This window comes from Chelonoidis abingdonii, chromosome 4, assembly GCF_003597395.2.
Source record: "Chelonoidis abingdonii isolate Lonesome George chromosome 4, CheloAbing_2.0, whole genome shotgun sequence".
Taxonomy (NCBI): Eukaryota; Metazoa; Chordata; order Testudines; family Testudinidae; genus Chelonoidis; species Chelonoidis abingdonii.
This window is the reverse complement of record NC_133772.1, coordinates 47,738,195-47,764,057: the sequence shown is the minus strand read 5'-3', so window position 1 is coordinate 47,764,057 and position 25,863 is coordinate 47,738,195. Positions and strand designations below refer to the sequence as shown.

Genomic DNA, 25,863 nt, shown 5'->3' with positions numbered 1-25,863 from the left:
AGAATTTCAAGGATAGTTCTTCAAATGTGCGGTGTCCACTGGAGAGTTCAGACTACATTCTGTTGAATTTTAGGGTTTTGGTTGGTTGGTTGGGGCGGGGGGGCGGTGTATTAGGGCATCAGAGATTGTTCCCAAAAGCTACCTCTTCCACAGGACAAACAGACAAAAATTTCACCAGACTCTCTGTCTCACTCTGCAGCATCTTCATCTGCATTTCAACACACTAGAATACAGCGTGATTCCAAGCTTTCCCAACCACGTTACTGGGGGGGCGGGGGTGTTATTGGCATTCATAGAGATGGAGCTGGAAGCTAAATATGCCCTTTCCCAGCTCATGCACTATATAGTTTGCTTTTGTCCTTGAAAACTTCCTGAATATGTGGCATGTGATTTCAAACTTTGTCCGTTTAGAAGTAATTTCTGAAACGTGTGCAGACTGCAGACACGCAGCACTGAAAATTTACTCTTTAGTTTAATTGTAAAAACCACTTTTACTGGAATTATTGCTAATACATTTGACTGTTACTCAGTCATTACAATTTATTTTCATATGAAGACTCTGACAAATAAAAAAAATCTATTTCTCATATATTTGATCACCTAATGTCCCTTCTGAGGTGTTGGGGAACCTCTGGTATGTGAGATTCATGGATTTTGGACAGGATGTACTCTAGTGCCTCACAGTTCCTTTTCCGACACAGCTTTTCTGGTATTCACCTACAAAAAGACCAATGCCAGAATCTGACTTGTGGGAAATATGCTTTTCACCATACAGGATAACTTAAGACAAGTAAAATGAGACTTGTAAAAGTACAAAATTAATTTCTGACATCAGGCAAGGAGTACTAAAGGTAAAATTATGTATCTTTTCTGAATGAATTTGTCTGGGCCTAAGGCCTTATTCATTACAAAGAACGTGTATACAAAATGCCATTCTTGTTCTCACACGTTTTAGGCTTTTTTAGGCGTGAGGCAGAAGTGTGGATTTTATCAGATATGAACATGAAAAAAACAAGACATTGGCAGGTTAGTTAAGTGTGCATTTACACACAGAAATCAAATCTCAAGAAAGAAAACACATGCCCAATGTCTGATCACATGACCAATGTCTAAAATGGATATTTAATTTAATGGCAGTTCTGCCTCATTTCAACAACTGCGCAAAACTGAGACACAGAACAAATCAGTTAACAAACATGAAGAACCAGCCACAGATTGAAACCATGATCATTAGATCAGTGGTTTGCAACCTTTTTTCATTTGCGGACACCTAAAAAATTTTGAATGGTGGTATGGAAATCTTAGATAGTCTGCAGACTCCCAAGGGTCTGTGGATCAAAGGTTGAAAACCACTGCAGTAGATGGCTGAAACTAAGATAATGAAACTGCTTTCACAATAGAAATCACTACAGTCAGAAACACTGGTTAAACCTTTTTTTTTTTCCCTCCAGTGAAAGATCGACATATACAGTACAAAGTTATTCTGCTCTACTCAGGATACCACAGCAATAGGATGATCCTACTAACTGTGGGCCTTACCCTTAGACATGTGGAGGAACTGTAACTTTTCCCATGGGAGTTGCAGTAGCTCAGTGCCTTTCAGGATGAGGCCTATTTTGTACTAAGTATAGACCGAACCCCTGTTTTCAACTCTCCTGTGTATTTACACGCACTGGCAGCTCTGTTGTTTAACAGATGCAGCACACTGGGTTCAATGCAGCCAACAATATCAATACACACACTGGAAGGCTGAAGGTAATGGATTTGTGCAGGCCAAAAAAAGAGCAGCCTGTTGTGGAAGCCCAAAAAATCCCATCCCCAAAGCAGTCACACAGCTTCCTGGGAGGCGGTTGTCTTGGGACCATACAGCCTTGGCAACCACTGCTGTACAGCCTTGCAGTCATTAATCCAAGTCTCGACTAGTATAATATTCCTGTTTGGTTAGGGGTTGGCGGAATGGATGAATTCAGGGTCTTGTCCTCTGAACTGATTTTTTGGGGGGGGGAAGGGAAGATGGGTAAAGTAGAAGAAGGGTTCTTGCCTCTCCTGAGTTATCAGTGAAACACCATTTGTACACTTGCCTCTATAACTGGATGCATCTCATCCACTACCATCATTCTGACACATTTTTTCTCTGACTTCCTCCCACTCTGTCCCTCCAATATTCCTTTTTCTCTCCTCTTCTCTCAATCTAGTGCATACTTCCCTACCCCAGAAACTGAGTTCCTTCTACCTAGTGAATAATCTTCTGCCTGTCAACCTATAAAGCTCCCTTTTCAGTTCTGTATTGCTCCCAGCCAAATCAAACCTGCCCAGCCTATAAGACCTGCAAGCTATTCCCCTACCATTCATAAGGTAAGGACTCAAAACCCCACAACTTCATCTTGCATAGTGTCTTTCATACAAACTTCAAAGTTGTTTGAGTAAACACACATTTGTGTGCAACAGTCTGAGGGGACTAGTAATTTAAAATGATATTTTAGGATTTGAAGACTTTAACATATCTTACTATCAATCCATTTCTAAAATGAGCAGTAAAACACCAAACTTTTATTAAAACATTCACCCTAATTATACTCTGTGTGTGTGTGTGTTCACACACACAATACGTTTATACACACACAAAAATGGATTGACAGATGTCAAAAATGACTGAACAGATTTGATACTCAATCTTTCTAAAAAAGCTTACCTTTTGTATGAGACCAAACATGGATAATTTCACCCTCAAAGAATTTGTTATGAACAAGTTACATGTAACTGAGAAGGAATTTGGAACTCAATCTTAAGGATAGCAAGCATAAACTGGGCCTCCTTTAACTTACTGTGTACTGTTTTGATTTACTGGTTGGATTAACACTACACACAGTATTAAAATAAATTATTAAATATTTTATTAAAGTTAAGCTATACAAATAATCATGTGGAAAGAGTTCAGAAATTCTCACACATGTCCAAAAGCCCTAACAGTGTCACTGATCATATAATTCAAATAAAAGCACTCTCCTTGTCTCTCTACTCTATCTTTGTCCTTTCATGTCCTTTCCACTCCTTTTCCTCTCTCTTTGTTTCTTCATCCCTTTTCTTCTCCCACACACTTTCAAGAAGGACCAATTTAGCACAGTGTGATATCAGCAAAGACTAGCGGCAGCTGCTGTTCCAGCTACAACAGTGAGATGATATTAAAAAATCAAGGAACAGCTTTAATATATGTTGTATGTAATAACTCTACTGAGGATTTGGACTTTAGCTACACTCAGTAGGGGTGCTTCATTACCTACATGTGGGAATACCACTTGTGTGAGGAGGTCACAGTTTCATGGAGATAAATTCCATATCTGCTGTTTAGCCTGGTCAGTTGAAAATAGTCTACCAGATGCCATACTGATTTGCATCCACTTACTATAAATACTAGGGATACAATATATTGAGAACAAAAAATGTCAAGGTGAGAGCCACAGTTAGGCAGCATGGGGGGAAGCAAGCATTCACCCTCTTTATCTTATCTTTCCACACTTTGAAATACTGAAATTGAAAGGAAAATCTTCCGTCAAGGCAAAGAGGAAACCACATAAGATTAGGGTGGGCTTTGTCCCTCACTGTTATTTCTTGTCCCCATCATTTTGTATGTGTTTTGTCAGAAAGCCTACCAGGAGTGGGTTCAACAACCGTTTATCCTGAACATTACATTGCCATCAATGATCACATTCACCTTGCCCTCTGCAGGAAGATTTCCTTCTAATTCTGCTTTTCATCATGTTGTGCAATGAAGATCACAGAAACTCAAATTCAGCTTATGGCCAGCCTTCATAAATTGGGTACTATGGCCAGTCCTCATAAATTATTCTTTTGGCTGCCACTGCAATTCACCTTCTCTCTCCTACCTATTTCTCTCTTCCATGGAGAGACTGGATAAACTCCAAAGATATAGAAACTTTTGCTTCTAGGTAATGGTTGTTAATTTGGCCCAATTATTCAGTCTCAACACTACAGGGCAGTTGACCTATATGAAATGGTGTTTTCAATCCACTTGATCATGGACACACACCCCCACGCATAAAAACCCACCATAATAAAGAGCACTAATTAGCACCTTTGTCACAGTCTAAATATACAGGTCAAGGATTGAATCAACATTGTTTATTATCAGTGGGTAAAGTAGACTGAAACAAGAGGGACGGAGAGCTTTCACTGACTAAGGAGGAAAGGGAACTATGGAAGAGAACTGCTTACCCAACCTTTGCAATGGGGAGGAGGAAACACTGCTCTCTCCCCACTCAACTTTTCTCCTTATTTTGACTCCTTTTTACTACAGGACATCTCTGAACACCTAGCACCATCCTTGCTCAAACAGGGAAGTAGCATTATTCCCTTTTTACAAATAGCAAAATTGAGACACAGAGAGATTAAGTGACTAGTGCTAGGTCACCAAAAAAGTCTGCTGGAGAGCTGAAACTAGAACCATATTTACGTGCCTGAACCCCTTATTATTATTATACGCTCTCTCACCTAAAGGTGGTCTGTATATTGATAGGACAGTGCAGAGAAAGAGAGAAGTTGCCTCTGCTATGCCAATGCCGCATTTCCACCCAACCTTACAAAGAGCACAAGGGGATGAGGAATAGTGGGGGCTAATGAAAGCCACTTGCCTGCCGCTCACTCTCTTTCCAGAAACAGCCTGAATGCACCAGGAAGCCACCAGGCATGATATTGAGTAAACTCACTCCTCCTCTCCCAGTGGCAGCAATTCTACAAGATAGTCAGGGAATCTGTGGCCTGCTTCCTATCCAATGATTCTATAAGCCACAGGATAGAGAAGTCAGTGGGAGTCTGCTCTCCAAGCCCAGAAAAGCAAGACTTGATTGAGGCCAGTGATAGCTCCTTTCTTCCTCCTTGAAGCTGATGAAATCCCTGACTGATTGTTCACCTGACACTTACCAATCTGCTTTGCTTTCTTCCAGTGCATACAGAGCTCTTAGCACTGTGACCTGTTGTATTAATTTACAAAGTTTAAATGGGCCCAGCAAGGAACAGAAGAGAACCTTGTTTTGCATGAAGGTGGATCAGACTCAAGATCTCACATAATCAATAAGAAAATTTTAACTCTATTTTCCATTACAACACACAGAGCTTGGACAAAGTTCTGCTACTTCTCTTTTACTTTGTTTTTGGAAGGACTACTTATAGAGAAGATGTAAAAAACACCAACCTAGCAAAGCTGCCCAGAGACTTGAAAGAGATTTACTGGAGGAAGTTTTCAATTTTCTTTCTCTTCCCACTCCTCCTGAGCCAGCCCTGTCTTTTAACTAGTTCTCACCAGCCCCAATACTGCTGGCTGCAAGAGAATGCTGCCCACATTGACTCAACCAGCCTACTCCACTCCCTCACTCATTGCAGTCATCAGAACCCACAAGCTCTGTCCAACATACTTGGCCAGTGTTGAGCACTGATCAGGAAAGTATTCTGGTGTTAAACAGCACAAGAAACATGGCAGTGATCAGCGCCTATCTCTCATGCTTGAAAAGTGAAGAAGGAAGAGGAATAGGTTAGTGGAAAGTGGCCTTAGCAGGGGGTAAAGAGGTTTTAAGAAAAAAAAAATGTGGAAGAGTCTTAAATTTGGGGCACTCCCTTTTCAAGTAGGCATGCTAGCAAACTTGTATGTTGGGACGCTGTAAAACTAATCTAAACACAAGCAACATTACTGACACCACAACAAATGCTCTCTTCGACAATTGCGCAGCAGAACCAAGAACAAGTTATGTGTGACCTTACCCCAGTAAATAAAATATTAACTGGCAAGACCTGTCCTCCTTGATCTTCCTTTTCTCTCCTGTAGGTTTTTCCATATCCTTACATTCTCCAAACATAGTCCTCATGGCCTCCACATCTTCTAGCACATATACACCTCCCCTTTAATCACCTTCTATCCCACCAAGCCAAGATGAAAAGGCTGATCGTATCTAACTTGTTTTAAATAAAAAGGTTCTAATCACTAACCAAAAGGAGAAATAGTACAAGTTACTGTAAAAAAAAAAAACAAGGAGTCCTTGTGGCACCTTAGAGACTAACAAATTTATTTGGGCATAAGCTTTCGTGGGCTAGAACCCACTTCATCAGATGCATGAAGCAAAAGATACAGGTATAATACTGTCATAAACAGATAACTAAGGGTTAAATGTTTCTTTCACCTGTAAAGGGTTAACAAAGGGACCAAACACCTGACCAGAGGACCAATCAGGAAACCGGACTTTTAAAAGCTCAGGGAGGAATGTTTGGTCTGTGTCTTTTGTCTGTCTCTCGGCTATGAGAGGGATCTTTCTATCTTCAAGCTTCTAATCTTCAGTTTCCAAGCTGTGAGAACAAAGGTAGAAAAACAATAGGCTTTTATTGTTTTTTTGTATTTACATGTGTGTAGTTGCTGGATGTTTAAATTGTATTTCTTTTTGAATAATGCTGTTTATTCATATTTTTCTTTTAAGCAATTGACCTGTATATTGTAACCTTGACACAGAGACATTTTTATGTCTTTTTCTTCTTTTTTATATATAGAGATTCTTTTTTAAACCTGTTTGAGTTTTTCTCTGGTTAAGGCTAAGGAACGAAGGGAGGGGAAATCTCTTTGTGTTAGATTGACTAGGTTTGAATCTGCATAGCCTCTGGGTGAAGGGGAGAGACACTTAATCTCTCTGTGTTTGCATTTCAAGACTTGAAACGGTATCTCTTAGGCAGCCAGGGAGGGAAGCGGGGAGAAAATAAAGAGGAGACAAGGGGAGGGGGTTATTTCCCTTGGTGTCGTTCAGGGCATCTGAGTCTTGGGATCCCCCAGGGACGGTTTGGGAGACCAGAGTGAGACAGGCACTCTAATTCCTGTCTGGTGGCAGCGCTATCAGATCCAAGCTGGTAATTAAGCTTGAGGTTTCATGCAGCACCCACATTTTGGACTCTAAGGTTCAGAATTAGGATTTATGCTTATGACAAATACATGAAAGGATGTGGGTTGCTTTATCAAGTGTTAAATCAATCTAACGAGATAAATCAATTAACAGCAGGATATCATGAAGTGGGTTCGAGCCCATGAAAGCTTATGCTCAAATTAATTTGTTAGTCTCTAAGGTGCCACAAGGACACCTCGTTTGTGTTTGTTTGTTTTTTTCTGATACAGATTAACACGGCTACCACTGAAACCTGTTGCAAGTTACTGCGTCTACCTCACTGTTTGTACTGCACCTCCCTCAATGCAGACCTGATCCTGCACAGGGCAACAAGGCACCACCATAATTAGGAAGTGCACAAGTGACTCCATAGTTAAAGCTACAGCTACTGTAACTATTTATACCATCAAACCAGAAAAAAGATGCAACACGGTCTCTCCCGTCTCTTATACTCTTCTCCCCACATCTCTCTCTCTCTGATGCTTTTTTAGTGGGCGAAGAAGGTGGCAGAGGGAGATTCCTTTTTGCCTCTTTTCCTATCCTCCAGTAGGGAAAAAATATTAAGAGTAGAACCTTGATGGTGTACATTTCAGGGTGGACACATTAAGCACAGTATGTTTTAACAATCCTGTTAAATGAATGTATGTCTGTCCACACCAAAAAAAAATAAAAGATACAAATTGTAGTTGTGTACAACTGGGACAGAAAATCCCATTTTAGAACTGAATGTATATATCAAAACTAGTAAAAAGTCTACATTTTACAGACAAAAAGGTAATTGTATTTAAAATATCAAATGGTGCCTGCCAACATGAAAGCCTTTTTAGACATTTGCCTTTTGAAATTTTGGGCAAGTCAGTAGGATATTTTAGTATTAAATTTAAGAAAGTACTTAAGTAAATCAGAGTTGAACATAGAAGTCTCAATCCGAGGCACTACTCTATTTTAAACCACAAAAAAATACCCTGAACTATACATCACTGCACATAAATGAAAACTGTGCTTGTGCACAACCCATATAGTTGTGCTGAGGACTAAGTGAAATTCACCCTCATAGTGAAGGCCAGCATAAAGCCCTCAGCCGAGGGACTATATACAAGGATCTGCAGGCAAGGAGCCTGAACTCCATATATGATGTGGGTGAGGAAGGGAGTATGCACAACCAGTCTCCAGGATTATTATTACATTGATTCAGTGGCCCAGAAACCACACATAATGGGTGAGGAAGCAGCAGCATCTCCTACTCCATCTGATCCACTGGAAGAGCAGCTCTTGAGAGAGAGCCCAAGAGGTGGCTTGAAAGAGATAAATTCCAGTCTTCCTGTTACTTAGTCTTTACAGGGCAAAAGGGTAGGGAGTGAATTTCATCCAAAGAGCAAAAGATAGCATCACACATAAGGGCCTGACCCTGATCCACTGAAATCAATGTAAGTTTTGCCATTGACTTCAGTGAGAGCAGGTCCTTTTGAAGTCCCCTTAAAGTCTTTCCATTGACTCCAGTGGGAGCTAGATCAGCTCCTATGGGCCATATCTTCAGCTGATGTAAAATGGCATCATTCCACTGAAGTCATTAGAGCAGCAGGATTCTCAGGGGATCACGAGGTTATTACACGAAGGGTTGTGAGCTGTCAGCCTCCATGCTCCCAAACTCCGCTTCACTTCCAGCATTTATAATAGTGCTAAATATTTAAAAAAGTGCTTTTAATTTATAAGGGGGGGATCACACTCAGAGACTTGCTGTGTGAAAGGGATCACCAGTACAAAAGTTTGAGAACCACTGCAATAGAGCTGTGGTGAGGATCAGCTGAGAATCTGTCCCTATCTCACTAAATATTTTCTTCCAAAACTAGCTCAAGAACTAAAAAACTGAATAAATATAATTGTTTTAACTGTTCCATCTTAACAACAAAATCCTAAACCACTTACAACATATATATAAACCAGTGGTCGGCAACCTTTCAAAAGTGGTTTATTCACTCTGATGTAAGGTTTTGCGCCCCAGTAATACATTTTAATGTTTTTAGAAGGTCTCTTTCCCTAAGTCTATAATATATAACTAAACTATTGTTGTATGCAAAGTAAATAAGGTTTTTAAAAAGTTTAAGAAGGTTCCTTCAAAATTAAATTAAAATGCAGCGCCCCCCAGACCACTTGCCAGGACCCAGGCAGTGTGCGTGCCACTGAAAATCAGCTCACATGCCACCTTCAGCACCCGTGCCGTAGGTTGCCTACCCCTGACATAAACATAGCACCTTTCCTTGAGAAGCTTCCCAAAATGCTTCACAGATTATATAGCTCTAGTGATAATGTCACCAACTGTTAGACTGCAGCACTAGTTGGATAAAACACAATAAATTTTCTGCACCAGTGACACTACACAACTGTATTTTTGAGAGGAAGTGAGGATTAACTCAGCCAGTTGATGAAACTGCAGGGGGAAATTTAGATGGGTAACTACATCCTATCTAGACTGAAATTTGGCCATGACACTGAGATTAATAACCCTACTCTTGCAAAACAATGCCTTGGGCTCTTTGCTAACCACAAATGGTCAGGACTTCAGTTTAATTGCTCGGCCACAATAATACTGATGTCAAATGCATACATGATATGCTGTAAAACCCTGGTCATGTGGTCCATTATATTCAAGTGTCATACTCCTAAACCAATCAGAGTCTAAAAGTGGAAAAGAAAAGGCCAAAGAGAGACTTATAATAAGATTAACAGAACAGAACACTTTCACAAGATACAAAAATATGTTTAAATATAAAGTTTCCTGATGGATTCTAATTAATAATTTTGGTTACTAAATGGATGTAACAAATAATAGGAATCCCTAGCATAGATGGCTGGGGTGATGAGGACACTTGATGTGCATTCTGAGATGAAAGTATTCTTAGGCCTTGTCTACAGGGCATAGCTACTATAGAATAAACTACTCCAGAATAGCTATTCTAGAATAGTTCTCCTTGCAGATACTCTGTTCTGGAATAAAAGTAACTTTTAATCTTTTATAATTATTCTGCTTTGTGAACAGACTAATTATCCAGAATAAAGTCACCACATCTGGAGCTATTCTGGAATAGCTACTACAGAATAGTTTATCCCCCAATATCTACGCTGGTCGATTTCTCCTTTTGGACAGGGCCTTAGAATTAATTTCCTCATTCTCTTAGTATCATATAAGACTTAGTCAGAATTTTTGAATGTTTATTGTATCATTAAAAATAGTCTGTTCCAATGCATACAGTGAATTTATTCTAAAAAGCAGCATGTAATAAATCATGCTGTATTCAATTAATCTAAGAAGATATTTTCATTAAAATCTGAGTGATATACAGAAGGGGTTTTAGAAAAACAGAAAAAAAATCGGAATATAAACAAGCCATCATTCTGGTAAGAGGAAATACAAACAAGCAGAATAAAAATAGTTGATGCACAAAAGCCATAATGAAGGGGTTGCTCAAAAAATATCTTCTACTTTGAATGGTTTGGATGAAATACAAATTATCCACAGAAAAGTGTGGACTGGCATAAATGTTTGTACAAAATTATAAGTATATTTCTAGAAGTATGCAAGAGGCAACCGCCTGCACGCTGCACAAGGTCCCAACAACGCTCTGCGTAAGTGCTACTGCACAGAGTCCAAACCACTGCATTTTAATTACTATGCAGCCTCAGATATATTGCCTTTGATATGGAAATGTTCTTGTTCTCTCATCTTCACATACGGTCTCATGCACAGAAATCTTTATCTGATTCATAAAAAATAAACTAGAATCCAATCTCAACACCTGACCTCAGTGCTTAGAAGTTTTTTACTAAGCATGGTGTCACTATAAAAAGAATGGCTAATATTGGTGTAAAGTTAGATATTTTGAACAATGATATCAAGGATTTGCAGTTAAGAATCAAATCAATATTGCAACTCTTAGGTTTTATGGTTTCATATTGCCTTATGTCAGTCTACCATAGTAGACTGGAGAAATAATGGGTGTGCGCACCTCTATATGTGTTGAAGAAGTGAATAGCAAACTTTTAACTAGGGTCCTGTCTACCAATCTATAGAAGAGACGCATCAGTTGTGATAATTTATACCCTCAGCCACCATACTGAGCAGGTTCTTAAATCTAGCAAGCCTACAAAATTTGAAAAATTTAAAAAAACACCTTCCCACTGTTTGTTTGTTTTTTAAATGTGTAGATAACGTAAAATTCTCCATGCCTATTTTTAAAACACATGTTTTCTAACTGCACTACAAGAGTTAAAATGCTTTTCCATATCACTTAAAGCAGGTAAAATAAACGTGCTACTTTCTCACTGAAGAGCAGATAATTTAGTCTTAAGAACCTTTGTGCGGAGTATGAAAACTTTAAAGTTTAAATATCTAATTTATACAGAATATAAAAAAGCATTTTATCAGCAAACTTATTTTAGGGATTCCCAGCATAAAAAGTATTTAAAAACACATGCCAGTATGTTTCCACATATGCAGACTACAAGAGGGTTAGAAATGTAATACATGCTGTCTTCAACAAATTCTACCAATCCTTCAGAAAACATTCACTATTCAGATTTGTCTAAATAATTCTGCTAACTCTATAGAAACTACATTCTGTTTTTATAAAGAATATGATCTTTGTAACCTCACTGTAGTAGATAATGATCCATCTGTAAATCATTTTGTTGCAGGTTATCTGCTTTTTATCATTTCTAGTACCTGTCTGTGCCTGATATGATACTCTTAAACACATTAACTTGATGGAATGTTTCACTTGACTTCAAAAACATCAATTGATATATATGTATTCTGTGTTATAAATGAATGACTCTGATTAACCAACTTCAGTAATGTACCCCATTTTATATTACCCAATCAAATTTGCAAACCTCAAGAGAAATGTGATAAAAATACTTCTACTCTCTAATCATTTCCAAACAACATTTTCAAACTTGGCAAGAGGGAGGGCAGGAGTGTTTTGTTTTTTTTTAAATTTATGTAGAGACTAAACAAAAAACATAAAACCAATATGAAGTTTTTAAAAGGGAGGGAAGAAACCTGCATGTAATGATTCTTGTTCCTTTAACAGAAAATTCATTTTTTAAGTTCCTGTTGTACTAATTGAAAGAGAATTATTTAAAACTTCACTGAATACTTGAATATACCATGGTTATGTGTAGCAGTTTCATCAGTGCCAAATAACTGAAGACTTTCTAAAAGATCATAAACTAAACACTGGCATGAAATCTCTCATTGTGATGTCACAAATATTTGCTGTTGCTATAGAATAAAGTATTAAAAGAATAATGTACTGGTATCATGGTATCCAGTTTTATCATGGTAAAAATCAGATGTTTTCTAGTCAACACATCTTCACGATCACCTTCTTCTGCATATGGTTACATATATACACAAACATACACATACAGACATCACACTTGTGTCAGATAGAGCCTTATTAATCACAGCTTTTTACAGTCTTGGATTTTAGTGTGATGTCATCAGCCATAATGATACATCAATAAATAGTTACAGATTTTTGTTTATAAGCAGCCTAATATATGCTATATATTAGTAAAAGGAATTTCATGTGTTATACTGCAAAAACATATCCCCAAACGTACTACATATGATATTCTACCTGGAAAAAAAAAATACAGAATAATGTATGTACGCTCAAACAAATAAAAATACAGTGAGAAAGACAATATATCAACTTACTAAAGGTTTAAAAAACTTTACATTAGTGTCTGACTTTTTTGTTGCCACTTCAGTAACAAGATACACCCAAACTACTGTACATATTATTAGATTGTATTTTAATCTTGCGGCTCTGGCATAATTTACAAGCTACTCAAAGCTCTGTTTTTATGATTTATATTATCGCCAGAAACCTTAAAAAATACACCCTTGTACAATTAGAGATGGACACAGTTTATATATGCACACAAAAATAAAACTACTTTTTTTATTTACATAACATTTAAAGTGTAAGTTGTTAAAAGGTATCTTTTGCCAAGTACACCCGGTAATCTTTTAAGTCACATTACTGAGAGAAAAATATACATCACCCCACAATACATACTATAGAGAAAGCTATATTGCTACTTCTCTTAGATCATTCTTTGTTTTATGAAAAAAATAAAAAATGTCAATAGTCTTTTACATTTGATCCACATACTCTTTTAGGGGGAAAACCAAACCAACTGTAAAAGATTAATGGATATTCTTCCTGAAAAAGTGTTATCTCCCAAGGTGATTAAGGTGTTTAATAGATATAAGGTCATGACTGAAGAAACTTTCTGTGCCCACTGAAAAGAAAATATTTCGTTTTGCTATCATCGTTCAAAGTCCTGGTCTTCATCACTCTGAAGGGTACTGCAAGGCCTTTAAAGGGATGCAGGCATTTCAACAGGAGTGAGGACCTGCTGGAAAACACCTCCAGTGATTTTTTTATTCAACAGAAAAAGTTTGGCCTGAATTGACCAACTATTGGCCACATATTACAAATGCCCCCCCCCCCCAACAAAGGGGGAGTGGAGCAATATTTATTGACAAAAAACAAACTGACAACAAAGGCAACTAACTTTTGGCACTGGCTAATGGTTTGTACAAGTCAGCTACTGCTGGCCTGGCCTGGCCTGAGGAACTGGTACACTCTGCTCTTCTCCTCTCCCCTTGCTTTCATAAAGGTGTATTATTTTTAAACGATTCTTTGGAGTAATAAGGAAGCACTGAAGAGCTACACAAATACAACACAGAATCAGTAATACAACACACGTGCATGTGCATACATGGCGATATCTATCCTACTCTCACTCCCTACGCATTACACCGGTTTTGCACCCTGCAAGCCAGCAGAAAAGAAACCGGACAAGCTCTCGAGTAGTCTCCAGCAAAGTCTCACAAACAGTTCTGAAATTCTCAGTGCAGCTGCAAGAATAAGAAGTGGTAAGAGAAAGGAGGAGCGAATGTGCTTCGGCAAAGGGCCCCTCATGTTCATTTCTGAATGAGTTAAAAGCTTTAGGAGTTGAGGTTGGGGCACTGTAATCCAGGCACAGACGCACGAGACACACCAACAACAAGTGCCCAGTGCGAGGTGTCCGGGGAGGCGCCGGGTTTGGAGCCCTCGCGAGCTCAGACCTAGCGTGTGTCCTTCTCCTGCTGGGGGGCTGCTGGCAGAGCGGCTCTTCGCTCGCTCTGGCCGCCAATTTGCCGAGCTGCTGATTGCTGCTGCAGCAGCCGCTGCCCCAGTCCTCTATCGCCCTGGCTTACGGTCTTTCGCGGGGAAATCTGGGGCTGTTGAGGAAACCACCAAATCCCTTAGGTTGAATCCCCGCGTGAGATTCATAGGGGCTTCCGCAACACCCGGGGCTGCTATCCGGGGGCATTGGTCCTTGTCTGTTCCCATCTCCAATCGCCTGGGTGGCTCCCCAGCGTGATTGCCGGAATATGGAGAGTTGGCCCGGGAGTCTCTGGCTGCTGCCTCAGTGGGTGGCCTAGAAATTAGCAGGTCATTGCTTGTGTAAGGTCCGGGGGATGCACACTGCCAACCCTCCTTTCGCTCTGCATCTAAAAGTGCCAACCTCAGCCCTACAGAGCAGAAAGATGCATCCTCCCTCCCAGCATCTTTGTGGCCTCTGTACATACCCTGCCAGGAGGGATGCATGCAATGGAGTTAGGGCAGGCAACTGCCTCACAATGCCAAGGAAAGTTACTTCTTCTGCATGTAAGGACCTTAACATTTGGGAAAGTACCTGCCAAGGTTTGTCCAAGCATCTTTGATCAGACCTGAAATCAGCAATACTTCCCTCGCTCTCTAAACCCAGGGCAAGTTGCACTGACAGCTCCTTATTTTCATACGGATTCTCCCTCTGAAAAAAAAATAATCAACCAATGCTAGGGAAAGTACCTTCTAAACTGCACTGACAGGATTAACATCCCATTCTGAGTGATTCGCAAGGGTGGGGGTAGTTTGTGTCACCTACCCCCCTCCGCCTCCCTCAAGTGCACTTTAAAAAAAAAAAAAAAACGTGCAGACTCTGGCCAAACTACGTCTGATGTATTGATTCCAAGTACAGTGCATGGTTTCCGTACATTCTTTGGCTTTTAATAGCTAGCCGAGGAAAAGAGAAAGCATTATTGTTTTCTTTCTTTCCTTCTCTCATTGCCTATTCTAAATTTGACTCCGAGGTTTAAGCAGTTGAATTGGCTAATTCTGAATACAGACTATTGAGAGACCAGACACAGCAGTATATCCCTGTATAGCAATGGATACAATGTGCTGAATTGGCAGTCTAATTATAAATGTGGCATTTGGACCTCCTTTCAGACCCAGTGCCACCTTACCTTATGAGGGAACTTCAACTACAGCAACTGTTCAAAACAAAATGCCATTACAGGATCAACTTCACCCAACAGTGGGACTAGCCAGGGGATTGTTTTACGAACAGCCTTTCTCACTTAACACAAGAATGTATTATAAGAAACAAAGTTATGGATAGTACAGAGTTTAAAGAAAATGCTAAGTAGTTCCTGCCAGGTGTTGTGCTACTTCAAACTGCAGCATAATCCAAGTGACCTAATTATTTTCTTTTCAATGTACTCACTATAAATAGATTACTTTTATTTTACTAGAATGAAATGCTAGGTATGGTCGCTATTTAGTATGTGCAGACAGTATGTATATAACATTGTGACTATTAAACACAAGAAATCTCATGGCCGGAGCAACCTGCAATAAAGTCATGGAAAATAGCTCATGATATGCAGTGGGCTTGTGGAAAAGTAAAAAAGGCGGGCGTCTTTCCTATTCAGTGTTTGTATATCATGGCAGACTACATTAATACATCTCATCCATTTCATTATTTACCCTTGGCATAATGGCTTAATTGAGTGGGCACAAGCACGTCAATAAAACAAGTCAAGTTAAAGTCTCAAAACAGGCTTCAGAATTACCCCCTTCCACGAATATGAAGCAGGAGAAATTCGTGTATTTTCTGTTGAAACCCTGCGTTGAGGACTGCGTTCTTCCCTCGCATCCTTTGGATCAGTTTTAAAGATGGAAATATTAAAAAATGTCAAAATAAATGTAAAATAAAAATGATTGTAAAAGTTGCCGGCCATGTGCGGAAGGCTATTTAAATGAACTCAGACATATACCTTATCTGCATACAACAGGCGAAGAACATGCTTCTTTATCTCTGAAAGTTTCACTGTCTGTGTTTTTGGGAAACACCCCTAGGACAGAGCTAATCTCTCCTCCCCAGGCTCCCAACACGCTGCCTTTCTCTTGTAAAATACCCCTGACACACTCAGACACAACACTAATTGTCTTTTCACGTTGCCACTTTCACTCTTTCCCGTCCTTAAAAAAAAACAAACTGTGAAACGGTCCTGTGGAAAGCAAAGGCAGCAATCAAATCGATATGATCAGTGTCTCTGATTCACCTCAAGGCCCTGCTCTTCGAAAAGCATGCAGCCCTAGCGGGTTAACTGTTCAGTGCTGTTAAACATAAGTAGGAAACCGGGCTGGCAAGATCTCGTCGGAAGAGTAATTCACTGACAGCTAAATTATTAATGTACATGTGTATGTATCTGATCATATAACGTGTGTGATCATACACAAACACAGACAGTGTCACACACGGATGCACACATACAGGCATATACACAAGAATAACCACCAGCATGCCCAGTGCCTCCTACTTTAAAGACTAGAACTCAAGAAGTAGAAGAATTATTAGTTCTTACTGATCATTCTTTTCAGAAACATGAATGGAACAATTGCCAAAAACGCAAGAAAAAAAACCACACTCACGAGATGATTATACACAGATACAGTGTGTGTGCCTATTACATACATTTGTAGCCAGCTCAGAGTTTTCGTAAACCTAAGATCATTATTTAAGATAAAACATCAAACCTGATTACATAAAGAGGCTTCTTCTCCATAATCAAACACACCAACAGCTCCGAAAGAGTGAAAACTCGAGAAAGCACAAGCTCTCCACAACCATACAGTGCCTCTCACTCCGATTCTTATAGCATTGTCTATAAACTGCTACTATATGTAGTTGCATTGCGATTAATTAAAACCAACAATAAGGGAAATACTTCCTGAAAACTTACTTTTCATTTAGCTTAGGCGCTATTCTTTTTTTCAGCTCGCAAAGGAAGCCGTTTTGTCCAGGTTAGGTATTGTCTACTTATGGATCAGCCCCTGGCTAAGGGTTTATTTTAATTTATGGCTTATGCATTCTTTTAAGGTCGATTTGCATGACCTCCGGCGAGAGCTAAGGCAGCAAGAAATCCCAAATTGAATGTTGTGGTTAAGCCCACAATGCAGCACAGCTCTCCCTTTCTCATGGTGTAAACAGAGCTCTCTGATGATGGTCTCTCCCCTCCCCCTCCTTGTGTATCACAAATTAGGGTGTGATATCAGTTTTAAAGTTTTCAGTATAAACTTTATCCAAGCCTTCTGCCTGGAAAGATAAGACGCCACCACAGAAACTGCAAATCCTCGGGATAGTGCCCCTCTGTGGCCAAACGCAATATTACCAACCCCACTGGTCCAATATCTTTGTATAATATACTCCACGAATAGCACATTTGTGGCAAACTTCAATGCAATTACCCACCTCAAACTTAACGGAGAATTTAAAATCGCTATAAAAAGTCCTTGCATCCTCTTCCATTCTGTTTCTTTGGGTCTATCCACGGAGGACAAACCCACGCGACCACTACGGAGTAATGACAGCAGCTTTCTGCTCTGAAAGATTTATTTCGGGTTTCTTTCTCTCTCTTGTGTTGCTGTACGTAAGAAACTATCTCCCTAGCACCATGTGTTCTCTGCCGTGGGTGATCTTAAAATACAACGCTGATCTGTCACTACATTTTAAAATAGATTCAACTCTCAGGGAGGATGAGAAAGTGTTGTGATTTCAAGGAAGTGGAGTCCTTAAGGTCCCTGAAAGATTTCACAGCCCTGGAAACCTCACACACGGAGGAGACTGTAAGTACTTTTCCTAAAATAAAATAAAACCCTCGTGGTATAAAAGTAAATAATCGCGCGGGGAGGGGGGTTAATTCAGATTGTTAAAAACTAACCAACACATCTACCTCCGGACGCTGCTGCTTTAGACAATTGCAACTAACAATCCATTAAAGACAGCGCAGGGGAACCCTGATTCTCTCCAGCAAAGCGACATAAATCCAGCGAAACCCCATTAAAACACCACCACCACCACCGAGCAAGGCTGCACTACACACCATAGTAAACAACAGGTATACAACACAATAGGGCTTTTTCCCCCTGGTTACCTCCTCGGAATCCGGTGTGACACAAAGCATTGGGAGAGTCGCCCCCCCTTTTTTTATGCGCTTCAGTAATTTTCATTAAAAAAAGGGCAAGAGGGTGTAGAAAGGAGAGAAATAAACGGGGAGTAATTCAGCAAATAAAATAAAAATAAATGCACTAAAGTCTGCTGGTGTTTCTCCGGGCCATGGCTGTGCAGGATCCGGATCGTTAGAAGTTTGCTGATGGGTTGCCTGGAGATTTGGTTACAATCAGGTTCATTATTATTAATTTTTTTCCTCCTGAAACAAGTGAAGGCGATGGTTACTGCTGTCAATCTTGGCAATCAATGTGAGCGGCCATGTCGTAAGTATTCAAAGCATTTCCCGTCGTGCAACATCAGAAAGTGAGTGGCCAGGGCATTGATCTGAGGAAGGCAAGAGGAGGCAGGGCTCCCCCTCCCAGACAGCAGAGGCAAGATGAGACAACACAGTGAGAAGGAGCGAGCGAGTGAGGGAAACGCAACAACCGAAGAGAAAGTGAGCACAAAACAGAAAGTGAAATCACCCCAGGCTGCGAGCCGCATCCCCGAGAAGCTATCACCACTCACATTGCTATTAGACAAATGAAACCTTAAACCTCTCTCTCCTAATGACCACTGATTGCTCTGAGTGGTGAGGAAAGGTAACAAAGTTACGGGGGGGGGGGGCCGGAAAAGCAGGAGGGGGATGTGGGGAGTCCTGGGAGACTTGAGTAAGAAGAGAATAAACTAAAGGAGAAAAGAATCGTGTTACACACTGACACCCTCTCCCCCAAGTATTTTAAAGGATGTGTTTAAGAGGGCGCACACAAAAGTCAGAAAGGACCAGTGTTCAAGAAGACAAGGAGAAACATCTGGAGGGCAAGGGATGGACTGGTCAAGAGTAAGAGACATCAAATACAAGTAAAAGCAGCAAGCAAAACAAAAACGCTTATTGCCAGTTGGTAAGTGGGTAGGAGCCCTCTCCCAAAGCTAAATCTGGGTAAAACCAGATGAAATGTATAAATTACACTAGAGATAGGAATCCAGATATACGCTAGACAAAACCACGGCTGGGGGAGGGAAGGAAAGAGACACAAGGAAAAGCGGGGAGTGCAAAGTATATAGTGATGCATTCAACTAAAAGATAAAGAAGATGCACATAATTAAAACAAAAGGAGAGGTACAATCTGGGAGGAAATATCTGATACAGAACAACAAATTCAGATTGAAGTTTGGCTCTGCCTGTGATGACGAGAGCTTTATCTGCGGCAAAAAAATGTACAGCTACAAAGAGGCTACAGACAGGAAGTGAACAGTGATTTAGGAACTAGCGCTTACTTATAAGTGTTAATGAAAAAGCAAATCTAGGGGGGATGCAGAAACAACCCTAAGTGGACCAAGAGTAAATCAACCAGTGGCTTGGAGTGTTGCAACAATCAGAAAGAAGGTCTCAAGGTTTCCTTTTGAATTCCAAAAGGCAAACGTGAAAGAGGTTTTACAAACTGTCGGGGGCCCGAGGATCAGGTGGGCAAACCAAATTGTAAAACTAGCGTCTCTCCCTGTTGATATGATGCACACCTTAGCTAAACTACTGTAAGCCTGGGAGTGCGGAAAACAGCCTCCTGGAAAGAGGGAGAGAGAGAGAGAAAAAAGTTGTTGATTCTTCTTTATATTTTTGGCAACCCTTTCCCCATTTTCCAGAAGGCGGCTGGAACTGTTAGTAACAGAGAAACTTTTTAATTTTAAATGGCTTCATAGGTTCTAGAGGCCAGAAAGACGAGCAAAAAGGCTGAATTTGCACGCTCTCTGACACACACAAACCCAAATTTACGGAGTAGGTTAGAAATAGAAGTACAGTCAGATCTACTGCAAATAAACCTTGCTCTCCAGGAACATGCTGAAAATCAGCGTGATGACATAGGATTGATTAGACCTGGTTCTATTTTCTTTTCTTTACAAGTTTTACAAATTAAAACTCTATTAAGAGACATAAATGTTGCATTCTCTTCCTTGCTATTCCAGTGTTTTATGCTATTTCCCTTCTAATCAAGACCTGGAGAAATTAGTTTAAAGTAAGAACCTGTAGGAATAACAAGAATTTAAAAAAATATTTGAGGCAATTCCACAAAATAAAGGGAATCAACATATCATTTTGTAAGCAGATCACCTCCAGACAGAACTTAATTTATCAAGAGACTCTCGTAATACTTTATCCTTAACTTAGCTGACTGGCTACATTAAGTCTCATTTTCATGTATTCTTTTCATTTAAATAAAAGTGCTAAAATCTACAGTCAGGCAGAGGGACTGCAGTTTATAAGATGCTTAAGTGACTGTACATTCACCTGGTTTCAGCAACTTCAAACCATTCACCTGCCTTTGGTGCCTTGTACACAAATTTAGAAACAAGAAATAACTCTTCTTTCTAGGTACTGTAGAGATTTGTTTAAAACTAATTATAATGCCCGGGATTTGACAGTAATGACTTTATAGTGATACATTGAAATATTTCACAAATGAAGACACCTTGACTTTTTGCATAATTTGTAACCTATTGGGACAAGAAATTGAGATTTGTAAGAATAAAGATCTACTCAATGTACAAAGAAAAGATTCTGATGCGTATCTACTGTCCCATCAATTTGCTGCTGAAAGTTTTTCCTCTTTTTTAAACAGCAGTTATATCATCTCTTTCGAACAACTGAAACTATCAAGTGCTAGGTGCTAATGAACATCAAACAATTACAAAGGCAGTGGAATTTAAGAAGTTTCAAAGCCCAGCTAGCCCTTAATCTGAAGAGCATCTCTGCTCCACCGAAACTATCGTGCAAAGAATGAAATGAAGTCGGGGCAGAAATGCACAGCACAGATGGGTTGCGTTCAAATAAGTAACTTGGGCAGTAAAGCTTGTTGCTTCCTTTAAATTAAGCTACAGGTATAAATATACACAGAGGTAAAAGATGGACCGCATTAAAAAGGTCTCATTGTGCATTGCATGTAAATATGGGGGGGTGCTCTGCGGATAACAATTGTGTATTTATCTCTCTGAATGCTGAATAAGTGATCATATGATATTTAGATATGCAGCGGAAGAGAGAAAACATCCTTTATTTTTAGTATTAATAAAAGTTTACCGCTCGTTGAATTACTTTGGTTGCCTCTCACTGCTAAAGGCTAGCCACAGCAGCGCAGCCAGATGTTGAAGAAGGATGCTGAACATCTCGTGCTGTGCCTCCTTTCTCGCTTCTAGAGTGAAGGAATTAGAGGCACTCAGCTACGTTAGAGCACTTACCTGTTCACAGCTGTCACTGCATTTTGTGCTGTGCCACTCATCTAATACAGGCATGGAAAACAGTGTCCAACATACAAAGCAACCCGTGTCTCTGGGTTGTTGTGCCACCTCCTAGAGAAGATGAGCAAACCTAGGACTTATAGAGTTTTTGGTATAGTCTAAAGTTTGTATACAAAGGACAAGCAATTCTACATTAGAAGTCATTTACCAAGCAATAAAAGCCCTCTTATTAATGCAGGACAATTAGTAGCATGCTTATAAATTCACTGGTGACACACTCCGACAAGGACGACTTTTTATAGGTTGTAAAAAAAAAAAAAAAGGATTCAAAGAGTTCAAACTTGCGTGAGAAAGAGGTAAAGGAAAAGGAGTTAAAAACTTATCCGACAGGGAGAAAAGTTTTGTTAAACTGGTACCAAAATGACTACATGTTTCTCTATAGGCAAACCCATCAGATGATTTAACAGCACCCTTGGTGATATTCTTAAAAAAAAAAAAACGGGAGGGGGGGAACAAATTACATTTTAGCAAGGGCCCAATTGAAAACAAAACTCTTGAGTTTCTTAAGGCGTCATTTACTAACAATGTATTGTCCTTTTGGCGGAAGCAGATCAAAGGAACATTTTAATTTCATTTGAAACTGTGCATCATCCTGACAGACAAGCAAAGAAGCCGCAGGAACAACAACCCCCCTAAACCGGCAAACCACATAAACTTTTACAAAGAAAATACAAGCAAGTTTGACATGAAACCCCTTCCTGTCTCGGAAAGTTCATTTTAAAGGTCTCCTCTGTAAATCTAAAGTGCAAACACTAGGCTAAGGTAGTGAGTGGCTGGAATTTGCATGCTGATAAGAGAAGGCTGTTGTACTTACAGTGACAGAGGGCAGGCTGCGGAAGAAAAGCTGTTTGTGTTAGCCTGAGAGTCACCCAGGGCTGCAATGAGAGGAGAGGAGAGGAGTGGGAGTGCCAAGCTGGATACACCTTCACCGCATCTCATCACATCTGCCAGCCTCTTTCTCCCTCTCTCTTTCATTTCCACATTCCCTTTGTTCCTGGGGAAAAAAATCTACACGTCACATCAGAGTCCCCAGATGCAGTCTACACCAAAAGAAAAAAATGAATAATTCAATCAAACTGTGCATAGTCTCTAAGGCAATAAATCTATTGCACTTAAAGAAACGAAGGGTAATTACCGCTATGGAATGAGAATCAGGCCAAAGAGCGGAGGGATCCCAGGGTCTGTAAACTCCACGGTCAAATAAAGTTGCATTTACTTAATCCTTTGACATCTCCAATGTAAACTAAGGGGGAGGATCTGAACTTATTCCGGATGGGTTTGAAAATGCTTGGAGTGAGGGTCACAAAAGCAGAGAGAGTGATCAGTGAGAATACAATGCAATGGAGTAAAGTGCTGCCGTGGATCCCCTCCAGGTCCATTCCCCCCTAGTGAACAGCGGATCACACTCCCATTTTCACCGGCTGCTGCTGCGCTCCACAAATGCAACATGGATCATTTGCAGTGAATGGCAGCAGCCTTACCTGCGTCTAGAGCTCAAAGAAAAGCTTACAAAAAGTCATTGTGATCGGCAATTTGTTCCAAGCTCGGGCTAAAACCAGCTGTAAGGGATTTGCACCAACAGCGATTGACTAGAAACGCTGTGACTGACTTCTGGATTTGTCCTGGGCTGAGTTTAGGGAATGTCTGACAGGGAGGGAGGGAGGGAAAACACGCTCGAGATCGGATCCAAGTTAGTCAGAAGAAGGCAGTGCTGGTAAGAAAGCCCTGCGACAGACCGACCTAGGATGGGATGGAGGATAACTACATTTGTTCCCTTAACTCTCCTCTAAACTTGCCCTTTCGTCTCGGAGGTAAGATGACTCTATATTGTGTTTATTCTCTCCATGCAATTCAGGTCCAGAGACACGTTCCAGTGTAAACAGGACAGCAATTTAGGAATGTTTCTCCTTCCTGTCGTTACTGCTAACATCTAGTTAGAGTTTAAAATCCTGATCTGTTGCTTGACAAGTTCTTTGTAAACTACTCACGTCAAAACAGGTGAGATTAAGATTGATGGACGGACCTCGCCCCTCGTTCTGAACTTTCAGAAGTGCCCAGGGTCGGCGGCATTAAAATGCTGTCCATTTATACGTAAGACTTGCAGCTTTTATACTTTATACCGTTTTTAATAGGCAGGTTTGATTTATCCAAAACATTAATGGAACTGTTACTCCAATAAAGGTGACCACACTTGCCAGTCTCTCGGCTGGCCTGGGCTTTGTTTATGTGCTTAAAACGCCACCCTGAGGTCAGCGCAAATAAGGCAGGCAAGGCAAAAGCCTGCCAAGGAGCTTTCGGATTAGCACTTTGCAAAGCAAAACAAACACTATCAGTAGCATCGGGAAAGTCAGCGAAGAATCTCGTCTTGGCAACCCCAGTTCTAACGGCTCTGCGAATGAATTTGGGATAAGGGGAGGATCAAGCAGGATCTTCCCTCACTTTCAGCCACAGTGATGGGCTCGGGAAAACACATGCAGAGGGATTTATATAAATTGAGGAGGTGAAGTGGGGACAGAAGTACTGGAAACGCATCCACGACTTCGCTTCCCAACCATCTGCTCCCAAATCCTGCTTCGCTTCTGCACCTTTTGTACTGTGGACCACACCAACGGTGGTTTCCATGGTAGAAACCAGCGCCTGATAGGCAGAACATCTCTTTACCCATCTTTACAAAGCAACCTGGGGGATGGGGCGGGGGTTATACAGCGCCACTCACTCAAGGAAGTTTCCCTTCACATCCTCAGAGCACCTGCCTCAGAGCATCTCTGACTGACTGCCCCACCAGTCTCCCCAGACTCTAGGCAAACTCAGGGCAAGTGCACTGCCCAGGTTTCCCTGGAGTGTTTTGCCTTTTAATTTGTCTCTCGATTTGGAGGCGGGGCTGAGTGTGGTTTATAATCTTTGCTGAATGGTTTGAATGAAAGAGGAATTATGGAAACATGTTGCTGTGACCTATAAACACTTCCTAGGGTCCAGGCTTGGCTTAGGTCGAGGGCAATAATTACCACATTGGATTTGCCTATTTTCACTGGCCAGACATAAGAAAGTTATCACAACAAAACAAGGTCATGGAACAGGTCTTGTTCTACCTGGAAGCTATGGAAATACGTTATGGCGTCGTGTAAACTGCCAGCCCTGCTTTTACTAAGTTTACATCCAGATGAAGAAAAAAAATACACGGTGACTTTTAGAAGCTGAGACCTACCGTAGCTGGTGGTCTCCTTTTGGGGTCTGATGTCCTTTCTAAACCACAGCAAAGCATTCGTGATATCGAGTCACTCTCAACTGGAAGAACAGTAACTTCCCTGGCAAATGTACAGTCATCAAACTTTTCACTGCAGTCTGGACTAGTGCAATAGAGTCTCCTGAAAATGAATCTTGAGAAGGGTGGTAAGAAACTCAGCTAACTGAAAGAAGAATTCAAACTTCATTTAATTAGAGTGATTAGAATCAACAGTACCAATGAATTCTTGATACATAGCAGGTACAGAAACAGAGGGACTAACTAATGTGATTTCTGAAGAAGCAAAAATATCAGCTAAAAAGAAGCTGTATACTCCCACTCTGACTAGTTCAGCTACTAGATTTGTCTGAGCCCTTCTTCTTGGTAAAAACTAATTTGTAACTTCCATTTGTATACCCCTCTGAAACTATGGGTGAAATACCTTAACAGATACAAAAATGTACCTTGAGAGAAAATATTTAACATTTCTATTCCAGTAGACTTTCAAGGCCATGTATAAGAGACTCACAACCATCATTAAACCATATTTTGTCATGCTTCTGCAGCATACACCTGTGTGGCCTGTTCTACTATATGATATTCCCACGTTTAAAGATAGTTCTGTACTTATGTTGACTTTGTTAAAATGATATTATTTAATAAAGAAAGGCAAAAAGAAATACTACCTCATTTAAACACACACCAATACTGAAAGGGCTGGGAGGGAAGACAGGATTAAAGCACCCTTTAGCAGGTACTGAGTAACCCACTGTTCCCATATTTCATATTATAGCCCAGTGAGCTAAGTGTCAATCACCTGGTGTAAACATGACCGTTACTGAATATTTTTCCCCAAACTTCAATTACTAAAAAGCCTGTGTTAAATAGGACTATTCTGATCCACTATGAAAATTCCAAGTGTTTATCAGTTCACAGAGTTCCTTATTTCTTAGTGGCAATGCCCTAATCTAATGTTGCACATTAGGATGCAATATGAAGCACGTAGTAGAGCACTTATATACTGTCTATAAGATACAC

At 40.3% G+C, this 25,863-nt stretch overlaps 1 protein-coding gene and 1 long non-coding RNA gene across 26 annotated transcripts in view; one reads left to right on the top strand and one right to left on the bottom strand.

Moving 5' to 3' along the window:
• The window catches only part of SOX6 (SRY-box transcription factor 6), a 473,353-nt gene extending 454,525 nt beyond the window's left edge, over positions 1-18,828 (bottom strand). For 11 of the 25 annotated variants that reach the window (XM_032799223.2, XM_032799231.2, XM_032799222.2 and 8 more), the window contains exon 1: positions 17,065-17,351. The gene's annotated coding sequence lies outside the window, so the exon portion shown is untranslated. Of the gene's footprint in view, positions 1-16,858; positions 16,959-17,064; positions 17,355-17,573; positions 17,768-18,255 lie in introns of those variants that run through there. The other 14 variants (XM_032799216.2, XM_032799225.2, XM_032799226.2 and 11 more) reach the window with 10 other exon arrangements.
• Positions 17,660-23,804, top strand: LOC116835938 (uncharacterized). Its single transcript, XR_012655752.1, has 3 exons — positions 17,660-17,747; positions 17,840-17,947; positions 22,419-23,804. It is a non-coding gene; the product is annotated as an uncharacterized LOC116835938 (long non-coding RNA).
• Positions 23,805-25,863: the final 2,059 nt, after the last annotated feature.